General features: G+C 50.2%; 1 protein-coding gene across 1 annotated transcript in view; it reads left to right on the top strand.

Moving 5' to 3' along the window:
* The window catches only part of PPIL4 (peptidylprolyl isomerase like 4), a 209,578-nt gene that overhangs the window by 179,454 nt on the left and 14,821 nt on the right, over window positions 1-15,303 (top strand). The gene's annotated exons all lie outside the window — the stretch shown is intronic.

The following is a 15,303-nucleotide window of genomic DNA, read 5'->3' as shown; positions in this document are numbered from 1 at the left end:
CCCAGAGTACCTCAGTGTTTTTCTGTGCTTCTCGTAGCAACAGGCTTGTGTGGAGCTTAACCACACTACTTTGAATATTTTTATTTTAAATTTTTTTTTCTTCTACTTTTACATTTTTTGCTCACAGCACATCCCTTCCCAGTTTCTGTAAAAACTTGGGTCCGGGATAGTGCCGCTGCACGGAGCAGCGCATGGCGTGTCGGTCCTCACAAAGAGCACCCTCAAAGCCACACGCAGCTCATTCCCTGACTGCTGCTACAGCTGGACGGAGCTTACAGATAGGAGCCCCGTCACAGCCTTCGCTTCTGGAGTTAGGTATGCTGGGGGTACGGGGCGGTCAGCGCACGCTGCCGCCCCGCTGTGTGGGGACACTGTTCACTGACGTCGCTCTCACTGCGCCCGCACCCGCCTCTCCTGACAGGCCGCCCCGGCAACCGCTCCGAGCAGCGCCGCCTCCACCGCTGAGACCCGCCGGCCGCCGCTCACACCCGCCGGCCGCCGCGCTCACCCGCCGCTCGCACCCGCCGGCTGCCGCTGTAGGACCGCGCTCCATTACAGCGCTCCCCGGCTCCCTGCACCCTGATTGCGCTGGGAGTGAGATACCCGCGCCCCGGTAATTCCCGCTCAGACAGCGGTACACGGGCCACGGGGGAGGGAGCAGAAGGGGGGGGGGGGAATGACATTAGCGGAGGGCTGCATAAGGGGGGTGACATTGATGAAATAGGCTGTTAAGCCTATATTACAGGGTTGGCTGCACTTGTTACATATACCCTGCACTGTGAGGCATGGTGGCCATTTTAATCTTGCTTCCTGTCTTCCAGTTTGTGATTCCAGAACGTTCCTGTACTACATCTCTACTCCACCGGAGGCGCAGGGGTGTTGGTGGGAATTTGGGACCAGTTTCATATAGTACTGGCCACGTGCACTACACTTTGCCAGATATATATATATATATATATATATATATATATATAGAGAGAGAGAGAGACACCTTAGTACTATTTACTGAGTCGTGCAGGTTGTCTGTCTTTGTATGTTGTATTGTTTGTCTGCATAATGAGTAAGGCACCGGCAAAACCATAAAAGCACTGCCATGTCTGTGACAGTGTGTTACCGGATGGTTCTACCACATGCGCAGTATGTTTTGTGGATTCAGCTACGAATACAATCTCTGCTCCGCTGTCTAAGCCGGTTTCATCCCCGGACCCTCCATGGGCTATGCTAGCAGATGGTATGGCTGGATTGCAATCAGAATTGGCCGCCGCTCGACAGGAGCGTGAAGCGGCAAGATCCGAGTCTAGGGTGAGACCGCTAGGACTACCGGAGGGGTCTCAGCCTTGCCAACAGTCTAAGTCCATTTTGGGTAGTAGGGATAAATTTACTTTGTCTTATGATTTACCAGTTTCTGCTATGTTACAGTCTGATGATTCTATGCCAGACCTCACGGCGCAAGATGACGGTGAGGAGGGAGAAGTAGACCAGCAGTCCGATAGTGAAGATTTTGACAGCCCAGGCATTGATAATCTCATCAGAGCGGTGCGTCAGTCTCTGAGGTTTACAGAATCTGAGGAGCCTCTGACAAATGATGAAGTCGTCTTTGCTAAACGACAGAGGACTCCGATGTGTTTTCCGGTTTCGGAATCTCTTAATAAGATGTTACTGGAAACACGAAAGAATCCGGATAAACGGTTTTCTATACCTCGCAGATTTAAGTCTAGTTACCCGTTTCCGGAGTCTGTGACAGCTACATGGGAGAATCCGCCATTGGTGGATTCGTCTGTGTCTAAACTTACAAAGAAATTAACCATACCAGTACCAACGGCTACTACGCTTAAAGACCCTTCAGACCGTAAAATTGAAGCTATGCTAAAATCCATGTATATAGCAGCAGGAGTGTTGCTTAGACCTGGGTTGGTTGGCATTTGGGTAACTGAGGCGCTCATGGTATGGATAACAGAACTCAAGTCTGCCCTACATGACGATCACCTTATACTTCTCGCTGATCAAATCTGGGAAGCTGCGGATTATCTATGTACAGCTTCTACTGACGTCTGTCAGCTCACTTCTCGCCTTTCATCGTCGCTAGTTGCAGCACGACGAGCACTCTGGCTGCGCTCTTGGCAAGCGGAGGCGGAGGTCAAAAGAGGTATAGAGACGTTACCTTACGGTGGCGAGAAGTTGTTTGGTCCTGAATTGGACAAATGGATTGCTGAGGCCACGGGTGGTAAGTCTGTTTTCTTACCATTGCCTCCAACGGCGCCTAGGCGGAAATACTCGGGCCCGGCGTTCAAATAATTTCGGCCTCAGCCCTTTCGAGGCCGTGGTAGGGGACCAGCCACGGCCGGTAGACGAGGTCGAGGGCGTTGTTTCCAACAAACTAACGCCAGTCGTCAAGACACTAAGGTCACCGACAAGCCAGTGGCATGACGGACTCCCAGCCCATCTTGGATCTCCAGTTGTGGGAGCACGCCTTCAGACGTTCCATTTGGCGTGGTTCCGGACGTCCACAGATGGGTGGATCCGCAATTTAGTGCTCAAAGGTTACAAAATCGAGTTCGACTGTCTCCCGCCACTGCGGTTTTTCAAAACAGGACTGCCTGTGTCGGACGACAAACGGGCGGTTCTGCAACTTGCCATTCAGTCTCTGCTGGAGTCAGCAGTTTTGATTCCGGTCCCTGTACACCAACAGGGGCAGGGTTATTATTCCAGTCTGTTTGTGGTACCAAAGCCGGATGGCTCGGTCAGGCCAATATTGAACTTAAAGGGCCTCAATCAGTACGTCACTTACTACAGACTCAAGATGGAATCTCTGCGGTCGGTAATTGCAGGTTTAGAGCCACAGGAATTCATGATTGCGCTGGATCTCAAAGATGCGTATTTACACATTCCGATTTGGCCACCTCATCAGAGGTTCTTGCGGTTTGCAAACCGGCAGAACCATTACCAGTTTCAGGCTCTACCGTTTGGCCTCTCGTCAGCGCCTCGGGTATTCACCAAAGTGATGTCTGTGATGATAGCTCATCTCAGATCCCTGGGAGTGATAATAGTTCCGTACTTTGACGATCTGCTCATCAAAGCTCCGTCTCAACAGATGCTCCTCCAACATGCGTTGCTAACGTACGATGTCCTAGTTCAGCACTGTTGGATTGTCAACTTCAAGAAATCACATCTGATTCCGTCTCAACGACTGCAATTCCTAGGTATGATTCTCGATACGGTAAATCAAAGAATTTACCTACCAGAACAGAAAGTACAGATCATTCGTCATCTGGTTCGATTGGTGCTCAAGCCACGCACAGTCTCGGTACATTTGTGCATTCGCCTCTTAGGCACAATGGTGGCGGCTTTCGAAGCGCTTCAGTTCGGGAGACTTCACTCACGTCCTTTTCAACTGGATGTGCTCGCACAGTGGTCGGGCTCGCATCTGCAGATTCACCACAGAGTGAGGTTGTCGCCACGGGCCAGGGTATCTCAATCTGGTGGCTCAATGTACACAATCTGCCCGCAGGGAAACGGTTCGGCGCCTGGAATTGGATAATTCTAACGACGGACGCGAGTCTCAGAGGTTGGGGAGCTGTAGTTCAAAATTGTCAGCTCCAGGGTCTCTGGGCGGCTCATGAAAGATTGCTGTCTATAAATGTCTTGGAACTCCGGGCAATTTACAATGCGCTACGACAAGTAGTGCACATTCTTCGGTCTCAGCCTGTCCAGGTGCAGTCGGACAATGCGACGGCGGTCGCATACATCAACAAACAAGGAGGAACGAGAAGCCGCATGGCAATGCGAGAAGTAGCTCGAATCCTCAATTGGGCCGTGCGTCACCAAGTGATGTTGTCGGCAGTGTTCATTCCGGGAGTGGACAACTGGGAGGCAGATTATCTCAGCCGTCGGGATTTTCATCCAGGAGAATGGGCATTACATCCAGAAGTGTTTCACATGTTGGCCCAGAGGTGGGGTTACCCTCAAGTGGACCTGATGGCATCTCGCCACAATCACCAAATGAGAACGCGAGATCCAAAGGCAGTGGCGGTGGATGCTCTCACCGTCGCGTGGCCGTACAGCCTCGTGTACCTGTTTCCGCTGCTCCCTCTGTTGCTAAAACGGATCAAAAGAGAGTCCGTCACAGTCATACTAGTGGCGCCTCATTGGCCTCGGAGAGCTTGGTTCTCGGATCTCCGAGGACTACTCGCAGACGAGCCTTGGCCGCTCCCACTTCATCCGGAGCTGTTACAACAGGGTCCGTTCCTTTACCCCGATTTAGCGCGGCTGCGTTTGACGGGGTGGCTGTTGAGACCACCCTCTTAAGGAGATAGGGCATTCCAGAATCGGTTATACCAACCATGTTACGTGCTAGGAAGCCAGTTACGGCAGCTCATTATTACAGAATTTGGCGTGCCTATATAGGTTGGTGTGAGGATCGGAAGTTTCCGACATCATCTTTCAAGTTATCCCGTCTTTTGTTATTTCTACAAACGGGGTTAGATGGAGGACTACACTAAAGGTGCAGGTATCTGCTTTGTCAATTTACTTTCAAAGACGATTGGCTCTATTGCCGTCTGTACACACTTTTCTGCAAGGTGTCCTCAGAGTACAGCCTCCGTTCATTCCACCTACAGCGCCATGGGACTTGAATCTGGTTTTAGATTTCTTACAGTCTTCATATTTTGAACCCTTACACCAAGTGGATATTAAGTTTCTCACTTGGAAAACAATTTTCCTACTAGCCTTGGCTTCGGCAAGGCGTGTTTCCGATTTGGGTGCCTTGTCATGCAAGCCACCGTATTTGGTGTTTCATGATGACAGAGCGGAACTTCGGACGAATCCCGCTTTCCTACCAAAGGTAGTGTCATCCTTTCACATCAATCAACCAATAGTAGTTCCTGTGTTGACAGGAAATTCTGGAACCTTGGATGTGGTACGCGCATTACGCGTTTGTGTCCCAAACGTCTACAGTTCATAAGACGGATACGTTGTTTGTTCTGTATGATGCTGCCAAGATGGGTTGGCCAGCTTCTAAGCAGACCTTATCCATATGGATTAAACTGACCATACGTCAGGCTTACCTTCATGCTAGGTTACAGCCGCCTACATCAGTAACAGCTCATTCCACACGTTCTGTGGGGACTTCATGGGCAGCTGGTCGTGGGGCTTCTACGACGCAGCTTTGCCGTGCGGCTACCTGGTCATCAGTGCACACGTTTGTGCGCTTTTACAAGTTTGATACGTTTGCGGCATCAGCATCTAGCTTTGGCCGCCTAGTGTTACAGGTGCCAAACTGCTCTCCCGCCCACGGGGGTAGCTTTGGTACGTCCCAAGAGTACTCCAGTAACCCCTAGTGGATGAAAAAGAAAATAGGATTTTGGTACTTACCAGGTAAATCCTTTTCTTTGAATCCATAGGGGGCACTGGACGCCCACCCAGAGCAGTTTTACCTAGTTTGCGGTAAGTTCAGGGAATCGTATGGTAACACATTCTCACCGACTGGTTCAAGTTTCAAGTTCTATCGGTTATTGTGCCAACTGTTTAGTTGTCAGTCACGTTATGTGTCAACTTTATTGTTGTCCGTTCTGTTATATGTAATTCTCCATTGTCAACCTCTCTATCGCTCCTGTTCGGCTCAGTAAAAAACACTGAGGTACTCTGGGATATGGAGGGGAGGAGAGTTCTAAATTTTAATATTCAGTGCCTTGTTCCTACGGAAACCGTCCATATCCCCAAGAGTACTCCAGTGCCCCCTATGGATTCAAAGAAAAGGATTTACCTGGTAAGTACCAAAATCCTATTATTTCTCCCCTGTTTACAGAGATTACAAGAGCATTAAGATCTAGGGCTCACAAGCGTTAGGCTGAGTACACACTATGACGACAGATCCGCCAACATAGCGGGCCACTTTGGTAAGCTATACACACCAATCGGCCGCTCAGTATGTCTGTGCAGACATCCTAGATGGGCACACATTTGAATTTGCCCGCCCACTCTGATGTCAGTCTCTGCAGTCACTGTACGGGCGGGTCGCCTGTACACATAATCAGACATGCCGATACATCTGCACTAGCTGTGTCACAGGGCCGAAGCTATATGTCTGTGAACAACACTGTTCACAGAGATATCGTGTTACACACCCGCTGATGACCTACAGAATTATCAACCATTCTGTGGAACGGGCAAAATACCTTGCATTGTATACCCAGCTTTAGAATGTTTCTTAGATTGCTAGTTCATTTTGCCAGGGCTATTTTTACCTTCTGTCTCACATAAGTATACAGTGCATCCGGAAAGTGTTCACAGTGCTTCACTTTTTTCACATTTTGTTATGTTGTAGCCTTCTTCCAAAATGGGATAAATGCATTTCTGCTGCGGGGTACACTGGGCTCCACAAGGATTCACATTGGGGTGTAGAGTAGGATCTTCATCCGAGGCACCAACAGGCTCAAAGCTTTTGACTGTTTCCAAGATGCTCAGCGCCGCCACCTCTATAACCCCGCCTCCATGCACAGGGGGCTCAGTTTGTAAGTTGGTGCCATGCAGTAAGCAGGCACTTAACAGGAGGGCTGCCTCAAGCAGTCCTTTGATAGCTTAAATGACAAGAAAAATTAAAAAAAAAATTCTAAGCAAGACTTCAAGGGCTGCTGCAGACACAGCCTTTCTTACTTGCCTATTTGCGGCTCCCTCACCCCCAGCGACACTGTATACTCCCGCGCCCTGGTTGCCAGGTCACTGCAGCAGAGGCGCCGGCTTCTTCTAAACATTGAGTCACACACACGCCGCCGTCTCCCGGATCGCGGAGCCGCAGACAAGGGGGAGGTAAGGGGCTCCCGTGCCCACAGCGCGGCTGTAGGAGGCAGGCCGCACGCGCGCTGGTTCGGACGCTCCAATAGCCACCAGGGTCACCTCATGGGCACAGGTCAGGGGGAAATTTTATTATAAACCTCAGCTTTTACACTGCCCGCAAGCACCCGGTGGGGATGCCAGCAGGGAGAGCAGGTCGGACCTGAGGCCCCCAGCCCCAGGGCGCCATTTCAGCAATGTTCCCGCCCTGGAGCTGCTTTTCTCTCCCTCACTCCCGGTCAGCAGCTATTACAGATAGAGCCTTGCTGTTCCTGGGACTGCTGGGGCAAGTCCTCCTCTTTGGAACCGCCTGATTGCCAGTGCTGTGCTTCCTACAGGACACTTAAGTATTCTACCTGTCACTGGGACATTGTTAGTTAAGAAAGAGTGCATACATTCAGGGTTGTGTGGTACAAACACCCTGTGATATACATCCAGTGATTACTGTGCATTGTTATATCTATTGTTATCACATATAGCCATACTGAGTATTACTTTGTATTGCTAGTCCAGTGCAGTTTATGGTACATCATTTCTGCATGGTACGCTTGTGACTATATACATGTGTGTGCATGTAGCTGCTGCGTGGTTGCCTTATTGCAGGGTAATTCACTCAGTGGGCTATTCCTATATTGCTATACCTGAGGGGGCCAAGTGTTTCAGGTTTTTCTTTATGTTTAATGTAGGATTGTATCACAAGATATACAGACGGTGTATTTTGACTTGTGATTTATAGTCACCATATGATCTATATCTCTTGAACTACCGGTCTGTGCTATCTTAGGCACCCCTTTCTGAGAGTTCTTGATAGGTATAGTGCTGCTACACTTTGTACCAGGTTGCCCAATATTGTGCACATAGCTATATCTGCTACACGTGGCGGCTTCTCCCACACTGCGTGGTAGTGAGGCCGCGGACGTAGCGGAGGATAATATGGCAGCTTGACAGTTCAGGTACAGGGGGTTCATTACCACCCAGTGGGTCGGTAGCACCAGGGGCTACATTTTCCACATTGTTAAACACGCTTGTGACTAAGTTAACACCCCCTGTGGGACCACCTGTGCCACCGCAACAGTTTATGGTCCCTGCTGTGAATCCGCCTTGGGTGGATCAGCTTTCCACTCAGTTACAGCATTTGAACCGATCTATGACTAAATCCAAGGGTCACTCTCGCCCGCCTAAGACTAAGTCGTCTTCTAAACGGGCCATTACCTCCTCCCAATCCACTGCTATTCCAGACACATCCTCTGACGAGGACGGCGCATATACCGATCCCACAGACACTGACACAGATGTTTCTGAAGGGGAAGGAAAATCATTAGTGGATGTCCCGGATTTGATTGAGGCTATCAGACTCATTCTTCAGGTGGCTGATGATCCTGAGCCTGAGTCTGTCTCCAAGAAACCGGATAGGTTTAAATGTAAGAAGGTGGTTAAACAAGTTTTACCCCATTCTGATCACCTGGCTGACATACGTCAGGAATCCTGGGAAAATCCGGAGACCAAATTTACGCCGACTAAGAGACTATTGGCTCACTATCCTCTCTCTGCGGAGGTGTGTAAAACTTGGGAAACCCCTCCGTCTGTAGATTCTCATGTGGCGCGTATGGTTGTTTCCTGTGCTCTGCCAGTAACTACCGTCACCTCTCTGAAGGAACTGACAGATCGCCGTGTGGAGGGCTGTTTAAAAGCGATTTATGCCCTAACGGGGGCTGTGCATAGGCCAACAATTGCAGTGACTTGGGCTGTTGAGGCATGGGCTCAGGAACTTGAGGCGGAACTGCCTTCCAGTGCTTCTGAGCATGCTCGACAATGTGTCTCGTATATTGCCACGGTTTCTCTATACCTTAAGGAGGCGGCCTCCGATGCCGGGGTGCTCATGGCCAAGGCTGCTACTACGTCCATCTTGGCCAGACGTATACTTTGGTTGAGATCCTGGTAGGTGGATATGGATTCAAAGAAACCCCTGGAGGTGCTTCCTTTCAAGGGAGACATTCTCTTTGGAGAAGACCTCAATAAGATTGTGGCTGATCTGGCTACTGCTAAAACAGCTTGCCCACCTAGTACGGCTCCTTCAGCACAGAAGGCTAAAAGTACTTTCCCTCTGCCCTTTCGTACTCCAGGTAAAGCAAAAGGTCAGGCGTACCCAAAGCAAGCTTGTGCTACCAGACCTGCCAAGCCCAGACCGAAGCGACAAGCCTGCCGCATGATGGGGCGGGCCTCCCTTTGGGGGATCCCAAGGTGGGGAGCCGACTTCTAGGTTTTGCTCAGGAATGGTTGAAGACCACTTCAGATACCTGGGCGAGGGAAGTCGTCGCTCGAGGTTACACCATACCCTTCAAGAATCGTCCCCCGCAGTGGTTTTGCCTGACAGATGTTCCTCTGGATCCGGCAAAAGCAAACACGTTGTCCTCGGTGGTACACTCTCTCCTGACCACAGGAGTGGTTGTACAGGTGCCTCTGGCTCAGAGAGGCAAGGGGTACTATTCACCGCTGTTTCTAGTCTCGAAACCGAACGGGTCCTCGCTGCCCATTCTCAGTCTGAAGTCCTTGAACAAGCATGTGCGGGTCTCCAAGTTTCATATGGAAACTCTGTGCTCTATTGTTCTGGCAATGGAGCCTGGGGACTATATGGTCTCCCTGGACATACAGGGTGCCTACCTGCATATTCTTATTGCGGTATCAACAGTACCTGCGGTTTGCGGTGGGCAACCTTAATTACCAATTTCGGGTGTTACCCTTTGGTTTGACAACGGCACCCCGAGTTTTCACCAAAGTAATGGCGGTCATGACGGCTACACTCCGCCGTCAAGAGTCCGGATCCTACCATACTTGGACGATTTGTTGATCCTGGCAAATTCCCCAGAACTTCTCCTGTGTCATCTCGATCTGACGGTCCAGTGCATGAAAGCCCACGGGTGGCTGATCAACTGGAAGAAATCCTCCCTGGTTCCTGCTCAGAGCATGTTACACCTGGGAGCGTTATTGGACACTCACAACCAACGGTTGTTCCTGTCTCGGGAGAAAGTCCTGAAGCTTCAGGACAGGATTCGATGCTTCCTATCTCGTCCGCAAGTGTCGATACATTCGGCAATGCAAGTGCTAGGTCTCATGGTGTCGACTTTCGACATGGTGGAGTATGCTCCGTTCCACACTCGTCCTCTGCAGAAGTTAATTCTGGCCAAGTGGGATGGCCTGTCTCACCGGATCAGATCTCACATGATCTCATTGTCTCCGGAGGTCCGCCTGTTACTGAGCTGGTGGCTGCAGGACCAACAATTGAGCAGGGGCCGTCCCTTCTGGATATCCGGCGGGGTCCTTCTGACGACGGATGCCAGTCTGAGAGGTTGGGGCGCGTTGTTGGAACACCACACTCTTCAAGATTGGTGGACCAAGGACTACTCCCGATAAATATTCTGGAACTGCGGGCAGTGTTCAATGCGTTGACAATGGCCCAGCATCTAATACAGAACAGGCCTGTTCAAGTACAGTCGGACAACGCCATCACGGTGGCGTACATCAATCATCAAGGCGGCACTCGAAGCCGCCTGGCAATGAGGGAAGTATCACAGATTCTTCAGTGGGCAGAAAGCCATCTGACGCCCATATCCGCAGTGTTCATTCCGGGAGTCCTGAACTGGGAAGCGGACTACCTCAGTTGTCAGGACGTACACGCAGGAGTGTGGAGCCTCCATCCGGAGGTGTTTCACCTTCTCGTGGGGCCTTCCAGATGTGGATCTGCTGGCGTCTCGACACAATCACAAGGTTCCGGTCTTCGGAGCAAGGACAAGGGACCCTCAAGCTGCGTTCGTGGACGCTCTGGCAATTCCATGGAATTTTCAGCTTCCGTACGTGTTCCCTCCGGTGTCACTCCTGCCCAGAGTAATACGGAAGTTCAAGCAAGAAGGCGGAAACCTGCTTCTGGTCGCTCCAGCGTGGCCCAGACGGCATTGGTTCTCCGATCTACTGGGTCTCTCGTGGGATCGTCCCCTTGTACTTCCACAATGACCAGACCTCCTTGTTCAGGGCCCTTGTGTTTTACCAGGATTTGGCCCGTCTGGTTTTGACAGCATGGCCCTTGAGGCTTCCGTCCTGAGGGCCAAGGGTTTTTCTGAGGCGGTCGTTCAAACTATGCTAAAGGCCCGTAAGCCGGCTTCTGCTCGAATCTACCATAGGGTCTGGAATGCTTACTTTGCTTGGTGTGCGTCTCACAATCATGACGTTTTCAAGTTTAGTACGGCCAAACTATTGGCCTTTCTACAACAGGGCCTAGACTTAGGCTTGCGTCTGGCCTCCCTCAAGGTTCACATTTCTGCCTTGTCGGTTTGGTTTCAGAGAAAGATTGCCAACCTGCCTGATGTCCATACGTTCACTCAGGGTGTGTTGCGGATTCAGCCTCCTTATGTGCCGCCTGTGGCCCCTTGGGACTTGTCGGTGGTTTTGGAGGCCTTGCAAGTGTCTCCTTTTGAGCCTCTTGCCTCTGCTGACCTTAAGTGGCTTTCCTTTAAGGTTCTATTCCTGCTAGCTTTTGCTTCAGCTAGAAGGGTCTCGGACTTGGGTGCCTTATCCTGTAAGTCTCCCTATTTGATTTTTCACCGTGACCGGGCGGTTCTTAGAACCCGGACAGGTTATTTGCCTAAGGTGGTGTCGTCTTCTTTCTACCTTAACCAGGAGATTGTATTTCCGGCCTTTAATTCTCCTGAGTTGTCTCCCAAAGACCCATCTTTGGATGTGGTACGGGCAAATTTTCATGATATCCAGGCTGCAGCACAGATGGTTAAATCAAAATAACTGAGCTACTAATTAAGTCATCTGTGCTGAAGCCTGGATATCACTAAAACCTGCACTGTTAGTGTGCTTTGAGGACCGGGGTTGGGAATGCCTGCTCTACTGTATTTTCTCTATCGTCCTAGTGGATGCTGGGGTTCCTGAAAGGACCATGGGGAATAGCGGCTCCGCAGGAGACAGGGCACAAAAGTAAAGCTTTCCGATCAGGTGGTGTGCACTGGCTCCTCCCCCTATGACCCTCCTCCAAGCCAGTTAGATTTTTGTGCCCGGCCGAGAAGGGTGCAATCTAGGTGGCTCTCCTAAAGAGCTGCTTAGAAAAGTTTAGCTTAGGTTTTTTATTTTACAGTGAGTCCTGCTGGCAACAGGATCACTGCAACGAGGGACTTAGGGGAGAAGAAGTGAACTCACCTGCGTGCAGGATGGATTGGCTTCTTGGCTACTGGACATCAGCTCCAGAGGGACGATCACGGGTACAGCCTGGATGGTCACCGGAGCCTTGCCGCCGGCCCCTTTGCAGATGCTGAAGTAAGAAGAGGTCCAGAATCGGCGGCAGAAGACTCCTCAGTCTTCTAAAGGTAGCGCACAGCACTGCAGCTGTGCGCCATTTTCCTCTCAGCACACTTCACACGGCAGTCACTGAGGGCGCTGGGAGGGGGGTGCCCTGGGAGGCAAATGAATACCTATTTTGGCTAAAAATACCTCACATATAGCCTCCGGAGGCTATATGGAGATATTTAACCCCTGCCAGAATCCGTTAAGAGCGGGAGACGAGGCCGCCGAAAAAGGGGCGGGGCCTATCTCCTCAGCACACAGCGCCATTTTCCCTCACAGAAAGGCTGGAGGGAAGGCTCCCAGGCTCTCCCCTGCACTGCACTACAGAAACAGGGTTAAAACAGAGAGGGGGGGCACTAATTTGGCGTTAGAAATATATAAAAAAGATGCTATAAGGGAAAACACTTATATAAGGTTGTCCCTATATAATTATAGCGTTTTTGGTGTGTGCTGGTAAACTCTCCCTCTGTCTCTCCAAAGGGCTAGTGGGTCCTGTCCTCTATCAGAGCATTCCCTGTGTGTGTGCTGTGTGTCGGTACGTGTGTGTCGACATGTATGAGGACGATGTTGGTGAGGAGGCGGAGCAATTGCCTGTAATGGTGATGTCACTCTCTAGGGAGTCGACACCGGAATGGATGGCTTATTTAGGGAATTACGTGATAATGTCAACACGCTGCAAGGTCGGTTGACGACATGAGACGGCCGACAAACAATTAGTACCGGTCCAGACGTCTCAAAAACACCGTCAGGGGTTTTAAAACGCCCGTTTACTTTAGTCGGTCGACACAGACAGGGACACTGAATCCAGTGTCGACGGTGAATAAACAAACGTATTCCTTATTAGGGCCACACGTTAAAGGCAATGAAGGAGGTGTTACATATTTCTGATACTACAAGTACCACAAAAGAGGGTATTATGTGGGATGTGAAAAAACTACCGTAGTTTTTCCTGAATCAGATAAATTAAATAAAGTGTGTGATGATGCGTGGGTTCCCCCCGATAGAAAATTATGGGCGGTATACCCTTTCCCGCCAGAAGTTAGGGCGCGTTGGGAAACACCCCTTAGGGTGGATAAGGCGCTCACACGCTTATCAAAACAAGTGGCGGTACCGTCTATAGATAGGGCCGTCCTCAAGGACCAGCTGACAGGAGGCTGGAAAATATCATAAAAAGTATATACACACATACTGGTGTTATACTGCGACCAGCGATCGCCTCAGCCTGGATGTGCAGAGCTGGGGTGGCTTGGTCGGATTCCCTGACTAAAAATATTGATACCCTTGACAGGGACAGTATTTTATTGACTATAGAGCATTTAAAGGATGCATTTCTATATATGCGAGATGCACAGAGGGATATTTGCACTCTGGCATCAAGAGTAAATGCGATGTCCATATCTGCCAGAAGATGTTATGGACACGACAGTGGTCAGGTGATGCAGATTCCAAACGGCACAAAGGTGTATTGCCGTATAAAGGAAGAGGAGTTATTTGGGATCGGACCTGGTGGCCACGGCAACTGCTGGAAAATCCGCCGTTTTTACCCTAAGTCACATCTCTGCAGAAAAAGACACCGTCTTTTCAGCCTCAGTCCTTTCGTCCCTATAAGATCATATCTGTCCAGGGATAGAGGAAAGGGAAGAAGACTGCAGCAGGCAGCCCATTCCCAGGAACAGAAGCGTTCCACCGCTTCTGACAAGTTCTCAGCATGGCGCTGAGACCGTACAGGACCCCTGGATCCTACAAGTAGTATCCCAGGGGTACAGATTGGAATGTCGAGACGTTTCCCCTTCGCAGGCTCCTGAAGTCTGCTTTACCAAGGTCTCCCTCCGACAAGGAGGCAGTATGGGAAAAAATTCACAAGCTGTATTCCCAGCAGGTGATAATTAAATTACCCCTCCTACTACAAGAAAAGGGGTATTATTCCACACTATATTGTGGTACTGAAGCCAGAAGGCTAGGTGAGACTTATTCTAAAAAAATTTTTTGAACACTTACAAAGGTTCAAATCAAGATGGAGTCACTCAGAGCAGTGATAACGAACCAGGAAGAAGGGGACTATATAGTGTCCCGGGACATCAGGGATGCTTACCTCTATGTCCCAAATTTGCCCTTCTCACTAAGGGTACCTCAGGTTCGTGGTACAGAACTGTCACTATCAGTTTCAGACGCTGCCGTTTGGATTGTCCACGGCACCCCGGGTCTTTACCAAGGTAATGGCCGAAATGATGATTCTTCTTCGAAGAAAAGGCGTCTTAATTATCCCTTACTTGGACGATCTCCTGATAAGGGCATAGTCCAGGGAACAGTTGGAGGTCGGAGTAGCACTATCTCGGATACTGCTACAACAGCACGGGTGGATTCTAAATATTCCAAAATCGCAGCTGATCCCGACGACACGTCTGCTGTGCCTAGGGATGATTCTGGACACAGTCCAGAAAAAGGTGTTTTTCCCGGAAGAGAAAGCCAGGGAGTTATCCGAGCTAGTCGGGAACCTCCTAAAAACAGTGCATCATTGCACAAGGGTCCTACGAAGCAATTCCATTCGGCAGATTTCACGCAAGAACTTTTCAGTGGGATCTGCTGGACAAATGGTCCGGATCGCATCTTCAGATGCATCAGCGGATAACCCTATATCCAAGGACAAGGGTGTCTCTCCTGTGGTGGTTATAGAGTGCTCATCTTCTAGAGGGCCGCAGATTCGGCATTCGGGATTGGATGCTGGTGACCACGGAGCCCAGCCCGAGAGGCTGGGGAGCAGTCACACAAGGAAAAAATTTCCAGGGAGTGTGATCAAGTCTGGAGACTTTTCTCCACATAAATATACTGGAGCTAAGGGTAAATTTATAATGCTCTAAGCTTAGCAAGACCTCTGCTTCAAGGTCAGCCGGTATTGATCCAATGGGAAAAACATCACGGCAGTCGCCCACGTAAACAGACAGGGCGACACAAGAAGCAGGAGGGCAATGGCAAAAACTGCAAGGACTTTTCGCTGGGCGGAAAATCATGTGATAGCACTGTCAGCAGTGTTTCATCCCGGGAATGGAAACTGGGAAGCAGACTTCCTCAGCAGGCACGACCTCCACCCGGGAGAGTGGAAACTTCATCGGGAAGTTTTTTCCACATGATTGTAAA

This window comes from Pseudophryne corroboree, chromosome 4 (genome assembly GCF_028390025.1).
Source record: "Pseudophryne corroboree isolate aPseCor3 chromosome 4, aPseCor3.hap2, whole genome shotgun sequence".
Taxonomy (NCBI): domain Eukaryota; kingdom Metazoa; phylum Chordata; class Amphibia; order Anura; family Myobatrachidae; genus Pseudophryne; species Pseudophryne corroboree.
Note: the sequence above shows the minus strand (reverse complement) of the source record. Positions and strands in the feature narration are given on the sequence as shown.